This window comes from Periplaneta americana, chromosome 7, assembly GCF_040183065.1.
Source record: "Periplaneta americana isolate PAMFEO1 chromosome 7, P.americana_PAMFEO1_priV1, whole genome shotgun sequence".
NCBI classification, from domain to species: domain Eukaryota; kingdom Metazoa; phylum Arthropoda; class Insecta; order Blattodea; family Blattidae; genus Periplaneta; species Periplaneta americana.
Window position 1 is genome coordinate 37,886,799 of NC_091123.1, and position 8,900 is coordinate 37,895,698.

The window sequence follows — 8,900 nt, forward strand, 5'->3', positions numbered from 1 at the left end:
TCATTAACGTATTCCGGATATATCCCTTTTGCAACAGCTATGAGACAGCCTTTCACAAATTCTCCGTTACTAGATAGCTTTGAAGCCGTTGCAATAATTTCACAAATTTTGTAGCTAGCACGAACCAAGCTTATTCTCCTAATACCCGATGATGATGGAAGGTTTTCTGAATTCAATCTTGATTTTAATTCTTATAAAGTCTTTTCACGAGTGAAACCGGATAACTTTTCTGGTCCATAAGCTTCAGCATGACGTGTAGAATTAAAATGCCTTTTAATACTATGGTGGCTAATGTATGCAAGTACTTTTCTACATATTAAGCAATGTACCTTTTCGTCCTTTAAGATAAATAAATATTAATTATCTGTCCATTCACTATTAAATCGTCGTTCCATATCCAAACCAGCCGCCAGAGTTGATAAACACACTGCATACGGAACACTGCTACTGCGAGCTGACTGACTCGTTTCAGCTCAGCTACGGTAGGAAACAGTATTAATTAATCGTTTCACAGTTTGAGAGCGCTGTTCGACATCCATGTTGTATAATATGCACCCAATATTTGGCCGAAACTTTCAAGAATACACTGTATATTGAAAATAAATTAATAATACTGTTTTTTCGTACAAAGTAAAATAATTAGAAAATATATTATTTAAAGATTATGATATTCCATAGTAATGAAACAATTTTGTATGTTGTTACTGATTGAGTTATCATGCTTCCATTGGATCAGAGATACTTGGGTTCAAACTCACTGAAAGCAATACAGATTTGAAGGACAATAGAAACTCAGTGGGTTCCTTGGGACGGAAAGTAAAGCAGATTAGACTTCACGCAAGAGAAACCTGTAGCTGAAATAGAGCTGCAGGATATAATTCCGCAGGTGTCATAGGAAACCCTGTCACTCATCTCATCAGCCTCTTTGTCATCCTATATTAAGATGTTAATAATTTCCAGTTATATGTGATATAGTAAAATTCTTCACTCTTCCAGATTATTACATTTAATAATAATAATAATAATAATAATAATAATAATAATAATAGTAATAATAATAATAATAATAATAATAATAATAACAAGAATAATATAATCAGAATTAACTTCTCTTTCATTGAAAGAATGCAGCTTACAAAAAATGTAATTTCCGAAAAACCATCAAGAATATATTCTCTTTTCTTAGACATCGTCCATTTTTCACGTCCTTCCACAATTCTTGATTATTAGTCGTCAGCATATTACTTTATTTGTCAGGCCATATATTACCTTACTTAATTTCTTCAGCCCATATATTACCTTACTTAATTTCTTCAGCCCATATATTACCTTACTTCATTTCTTCAGCCCATATATTACCGTACTTAATTTCTTCAGCCCATATATTACCTTACTTAATTTCTTCAGCCCATATATTACCTTACTTCATTTCTTCAGCCCATATATTACCTTACTTCATTTCTTCAGCCCATTTATTATCTTACTTTATTTCTGCAGTCCATATATTACCTTACTTAATTTCTTCAGCCCATATATTACCTTACTTCATTTCTTCAGCCCATATATTACCGTACTTAATTTCTTCAGCCCATTTATTACCTTACTTCATTTCTTCAGCGCATACATTACCTTACTTCATTTCTTCAGTGCATATATTACCTTACTTCATTTACCTTACTTCATTACTTCAGCCCATATTTTACCATTTCTTCAGCCCATATACTACCTTACTTCATTTCTTCAGCCCATATATTACCTTACTTAATTTCTTCAGCCCATATATTACCTTAATTCATTTCTTCAGTCCATATGTTGCCTTACTTCATTTCTCCAGTCCATATATTGCCTTATTTCATTTCTTCAGTCCATATATTACCTTCATTTCTTCAGCCATATATTACCTTACTTCATTTCATTTCTTCCGCCCATATATTACCTTATTTCATCTCTTCGGCCCATATATTACCTTACTTCATTTCTTCAGCCCATATATTATCTTACTTTATTTCTGCAGTCCATAATATATTACCTTACTTCATTTCTTCAGTCCATATATTACCTTCATTTCTTCAGTTCATATATCGCTTAGCTTTTTTTTCAGATCTATGGATAGGCAGAAAAGCTTGTGATTATTTATCATTATTTTTTTTAGGTTTCTTCATTTCTTTATCTGTCTCCTATTTATGTAGACATATTAAAATATTTTTCTCCATTGCACGAGGAAAATTTTGAGCATGTCATCGTGTTCATTATGGACCATGTTTGTGCTTCTTATAGACGAACAATATTAATTAGACTCTTCATTAATTCCTACCTCAATTTTTTGGGGAGAGTTGGGTAGTATCGGACATCGGGTAACATCGGACAGTGCGTTTCTTTCATCTACCACCAGATTGTAGTACCTGAATAACATGGTTACGTTTCTGTATGCGACATCACAGAAACGTTACCATGTCATTCAGGTACTATCATCTGGTTGTAGATGAAAGAAACTCACTGTCCGATATTACCCGATGTCCGATACTACCCAGCTCTCCCCTAATCATAGGATTGATCTGTGAATTATAAACTTATGTTCCAAAATGTAGTCCAAACTGACTGGTTTTCGTGTTATATGTCTTTCCATGTTTTGCTTTTGAAAAATAAAATTTATTTGAGTTACATTTATGTTATAATACACTGTCGATAATTCTCATTAACTATAATTCCTATTTCAGCTCAAAGATGTAAAGTAGATGCCTGCTTAAAAATATATATTTTATTGTTCGTTTATTTAAAAAATACGTTTTGTATCTGCTATTCTCGGCACTAGGCTACATTTGATTGTAAAGATTATTTCAACACAACATTCTCTTCAAATTTCAGTTTCTCTCTCAGTTTGTTATTTTGCATGTTGCCCTAAGGGAACACGAAATGTGAATTTAATTCAGTTTATGTAGAATGAAAACAAAACCAATGTACTTTTTACGTAAAATATTATTTCTCAAATGAAAGCGATGAGGGATCATAACTTTAATAAACGACAAGAAAAATGAATAAAATAGTTCCAATGAAATGAAATTACACACGCAAAAAACAAGTTATACAGGAGCATGTAAATTAGTCATAGAAATGCTAGAAGGAAAATACAGGAAAACAATGTAACAAACAGAAAAGCAAACTTTTAATATTCCACCGTTAGATGGAAAAGGGGCTCGGGACTCTGTATTATGCACAAAATTTCATTCTTTTAAATCATTTATACTCTCCGAAAAATTCTTTTTCCAACGGTATATCATATTTATGCACACTATCATAATGGAAATACATTAAAAAAATGTCTGCTTACGATGAAGACTATGTAGCTAGTGTGTTCTGATAACTTTGGAGGATCCCTGTAATATACTCAAATTTTCAAATTTTGTTTTTTTGATTTTTATAATGATTTAAATTCTCTGAAAAAGCCCCTTTCCAACAGTATATCATTCATGCATATTATTACATACATACATACATACATACATACATACATACATACATACATACATACATACATACATACATACATACATACATACATACATACATACATACATACATACATACATACATACATACAAGCCACCGGCATGGCTCAGTCGGTTAAGGCGCTTGCCTGCCGATCTGAAGTTGCGTTCGGGCGCGGGTTCGATCCCCGCTTGGCTGATTATCTGGTTGGGTTTTTTCCAAGGTTGTCCCCAACCGTAATGTGAATGCAAAGTAATCTATGGCGAATCCTCGGTCTCATCTCGCCAAACATCATCTCGCTGTCACCAATCTCATCGACGCTAAATAACCTAGTAGTTGATACAGCGTCGTTAAATAATCAACTAAAATAAAAAATACATACATACATACATACATACATACATACAAACTGTATATAAGTCTTCTGCTAATAGCCAAGTCTTTCACTGCAAACCCAGCATTCTCCAATCTTTCCTATTTCTGCCTTCCTCTTAGTCTACGCATATGATATACAAATCTTAATGTCGTCTATCATTTGATATCTTCTTCTGCCACGAACTCTTCTCCCGTTCACCATTCCTTCCAGTGCATCCTTCAGTAGGCAGTTTCTTCTCAGCCAGTGACCCAACCAAGTCCTTTTCCTCTTCCTTATCAGTTTCAGTATCATTCTTTCTTCACCTACTCTTTCCAACACTACTTCGTTTCTCATTCTGTCTGTCCACTTCACACGCTCCCTTCTTCTCCATTTCAAATACTTCTATTCGTTTCTCTTTACTTCGTCGTAATGTCCATGTTTTCCCCCCCATGCAATGCCACACTCCACACAAAGCACGTTAATAGTCTCTTCCTTAGTTCTTTTTCCAGAGGTCCGCAGAAGATATTCCTTTTTTATTAAAAGCTTCCTTTGCTATTGCTATCCTTCTTTTGACTTCCTGGCTGCAGCTCATGTTATTGCTTATAGTACACCCCAAGTATTTGAAGCTGTTCACTTGCTCTACTGCCTCATTTAGAATTTCGCAAGTTTACCTTCTTTATTTTTCTTGCGAGAACCATGGTCTACGTCTTGTTTTCATTTATCTTCATTCCATACTTCTCACAGCTGTCATTTAACTCCCGTAGAATATCCCCAGTATCATCTCCTCTTCCGTTAACAATGCCATATCATCAGCAAATCTTATGCACTTTATTCTTCTTCCACCTATGTTTACCCCTCCCATGTTCTGAAAACAGTTTTTCAACAAATCCTCCAAGTAGATGTTGAACAGGGTAGATGATAAAGGGCATCCTTGTCGTACTCTTCTCCCTATTTCACTACCTTCAGACATTTCTTCTCCTATCCTGACTTTGACATATTAAAAAAAAATATCTACGATGAGGAATATGCAGCAGGACTATTCTAATAACTGTGGCAGCCATTTTCCGTAAGTTTGTACTTATCACTATAAAGTGTACCATATCTCAGCTTCTAGTTGTTAGTATATTAAAGATTTATTAATTTGTCCTACAGAATAATATCTGTAATATTAATTGACAATTAATATTTGAGGAGAAAAATTCGCTCCGGCGCCGGGGATCGAACCCGGGTCCTTGGGTCTATGTACCAAGCGCTCTGACCACTGAGCTACACCGAATTCAATCCACAGCACCGGATTGTTAGATTTATTCTAAATTTTATGTGTGTATTTAGTTGTTATTGTAGCATAAATGGACACAGGGGTTTTTAAAAATAATGGTTTTAAAGCAGATTTCTTAAAAATATAGCAAAAAATGAGGTAAAAATTTACATATTCACAATAAAATTCATAAATTTATAAACTATTACAAGTTTTGAAAGCTCTTCCATCAGATACTTATACGAGTGTTAGACATAAGAAGTAAAAGTTTCATTGTTCTAGTCCCAACAGTTTTAGAGAAAAAGTACAGTAAATATCACTAATTTGACAGGTGTTAAGATAGGAGATACCCGATCCCCTTAATAATACGGTTAGTGATGGGCATATTTGCAATAATTTTCTACTTCAAAACTTTTACTGATCCTATTAGTAGAAATTCGGAAGAATCTTGCTTAAAAACTATTGAACTACTGCCGAGAAAATAAGCGATTTCCTAAAATCAGCCAAAGACAACATGGAAATCAAAATTCCACGAATGCATATATCAAACTTAATGGGAATGAGGAGCAAGTGTAAGCAGGTCATACATGTCGTAACATTGAAACAAGCAGGAAAGAACACTCTTGATACATTACGTTATACCAACGACAGAAGTCAACTGCAGCGAACCACATCATCAAACGGGGACGGCGTATTTTGTTTGTTCGAACCAATGTTTTAGCTAGAAAATCAAGCCATTGGGAAATCGTAATTAGAGAGGCAATTTAAATTGATGTATACCCAAGAACTATTAGCTCGATCAGTTTATTTTGTACTAAGCAATACAGTAAAACGGATTTTAAATGTCTTTAAAATCACAGAGGAGAAAGATGTGATATTAATCCTAAACAAAATCTTACTTGTTTCATGTATAGTTACCCTTAAAAGGAATGAGACGACTCTTGGTCGTCGGAAGTTAAAGTTCTACAGCGCGGTTCACTCGATATCGACGTAACGATACATAACATGAGAAATACAGCAAGAATTGTTACGAGGACCACAACAAGGACAAGGACCAGAATAAGGATCACGAAGAAGACAGCCATTTAAGGCCACGATTTCACAACATAGCTAGGGTCACAAGCTATCATTGCTTCTCTGTACCGAATGGCAAATGCCTGCTATGGGATCTACATTCTAGACTGGTGTTGTCACTGTCTTGTCTCGGTAGCTCATATAGTAGCGTGTCGGTTCCACTGTTTAACCGAAACGTCTCGTGTTCGATCCCAGGTAAAACTTTTTTTATTGAGGTGTAATTAATTTCTTCAGAGTTCCTAGAGTATCTAATTTGTCGAAAAATATGAATAATTTATGCCCAATTTCTGGGTCTTACAAGTGGGCTGAACCTCGTAAAAAAATAAATCTTATTTGAAAGTTAAGAGTATTTTTCCTCAAACAAAAAGAGACCTGTCAACTTAAAATCTTGTCCACATGCCATCAGCTTCTATTACAGCTCTAAGTCGGTCCGGCATGGATGTCACGAGATTGTGGAATAAATTCTAATCCCCGGCGAGATCTTCCCAGGTTTCAACAACTTGATCCCACAATTCGTCTCAATTTCGAGGGCGTCAGTGGGCATAGGTGGCTATCCTTCTCTTTTTTCAATTCCGCCCATAAATTTTCGATGACATTCAAATCAGGTGACTTCGGAGGCCAATTAATGACTTCGATCTCGGGTCTACTTTGAAACCATCTTTGAATGCTTGCGGCATAGTGAACGGGATGGTTATCCTGTTGGAACAGCAATGTTCCTTCGGGAAAACGTTCTAGGGGCGGAAGGAAGGAATATATTTTCCAGAATGTGCTCGTAAGTTCCCGTATTAAACCGGCCATCGATACGTTCTATAACGCCAGGTCCTTCTTAAAACATCCACCCCAACACGATATCACAGTCTACTATATACAGTTACGAAGCTTGAGTTTTGAGGGTGCTAGAAACAATAGACTATGACGGTACTGTTTTGCATTGCCTGTAATGAGGCGATATTAGCGATCCTAGTGGTGAGCAACAATCTAATGTTTGCATATTTACTACGTATTGAGCTTCGCGACTGTATATACTAGACTGTGACAATATGCTAAAGCGCCCCGATCTTTCACGTCGGTGCACATAGCGCTGATCATGTGGGAGACCATCCTCACGATAGACACGGACAGGACTTTCTTAATCACTCAAGATGGTTGTTTCGTCGGAGAAAATTACATTTCTCTAATCGAAATCCACTCGATTGGTAACGAAGGCAAGACGGTTGACAGCTTGTGCTTCCCGCAATATTTCCATTTGCGCAGCCCTCCGGCTCCTAATACCGCGATTCCTCAACCTGCTGATCACAGTCTGTGAAGAACCGGGAAAGTTAGATACTGCTCTTATTTCGTTAGCAGTCCGAAAGGGGTCCTGTCGAACTTCCTCGAATAAGAGAGCATCCTCTTCCATGAAGAAATCCGGGGACGCCCAGGAACAGGGCGATTTTCGACCTCCCCTGAATTTTGGTAACGTTGAACCCACCTCTCGGCTGTACTTCCAGAAACACCGACCAAGCGGCCAGCAGATCTAGCCCCATATCCAGCCTCAACTAGAGCTATAACTCGCTGTCTCATGTCACGTCGGTTCGCCACTAAGATGAGACATGAGGGATGATGATAATACTTTAGTGTAGATTTATTTATTTTTTTTATTTTCTTGGGTTATTTTACGACGCTGTATCAACATCTAGGTTATTTAGCGTCTGAATGATATGAAGGTGATAATGCCGGTGAAATGAGTCCGGGGTCCAGCACCGAAAGTTACCCAGCATTTGCTCGTATTGGGTTGAGGGAAAACCCCGGAAAAAACCTCAACCAGGTAACTTGCCCCGACCGGGATTCGAACCCTGGCCACCTAGTTTCGCAGCCAGACGCGCTGACCGTTCCTCCACAGGTGTGGACCCTTTAGTGTAGACAATGACTATTTAACGTGATATAGAATTATTGAAGTAAGGGTCATCTTGCACAGTAAGAGTTAATAAATCAACTCTAACTTAAATATTTAAATAACAGGATATAACAGAAAGTCCAATTGTTGCGAAGCTAATCAAATTAAATCTAATTACATTAAGTAAACAAACCCCAAGTTATGACACCACATTGCTACAGCTAAATTGTAGGTTATTAACATAAGCATTGAATAGGTCTGTGCTTATTTGTTGGACGACAAACCAAACATCAAAAAGTTCGAATCTTGCCGAGGAATGTAACTTCTTGCTTTTTATAATGTAAATCAGACTTCTAACTATCATTCATATTTCTTAATATTTATTAATATTTATAGCCAACATTGAATTTGTAAAGAAAAGACTTTAGAAATCTCATATGGAATTTGTGATCTGTAGTGACATAGACATAGATTATCTCTCGGAACTTTTCCGCAAAAGTAAATTAAATTCACTCCTAGAAACTAGAAATCTTAGTTGTAGACTCATTTCTCCACCAGCATACAAGCTAAAGTAGCACAGCCATTGATAAAAGTTTTGTACACTGAATTAGACTGAATTCCTATTCGGCAGCACCTATAATCAATGGCTTGTATGAACATGATAAGCAAATCCTGTTTCCAATGTTACTGAACAATTTCAAAATATTAATTTAAAAACTAAAAAAGGGTCGTAAATGCTGTATCTAGTGATTATTTACATTTACGTCTACAAACAAATGTTTGGGTATTTTCTTGGATCTACGGAAAGCTTTTGACACTATCAATCATAATTTACGTTTGGACAAACTACA

General features: G+C 36.1%; 1 non-coding gene across 1 annotated transcript; it reads right to left on the reverse strand.

The window, feature by feature from the left end:
* Positions 1–5,044: 5,044 nt before the first annotated feature.
* TRNAM-CAU (transfer RNA methionine (anticodon CAU)) lies at positions 5,045–5,117 on the reverse strand. The gene has a single exon. It is a non-coding gene; the product is annotated as a tRNA-Met (tRNA).
* Positions 5,118–8,900: the final 3,783 nt, after the last annotated feature.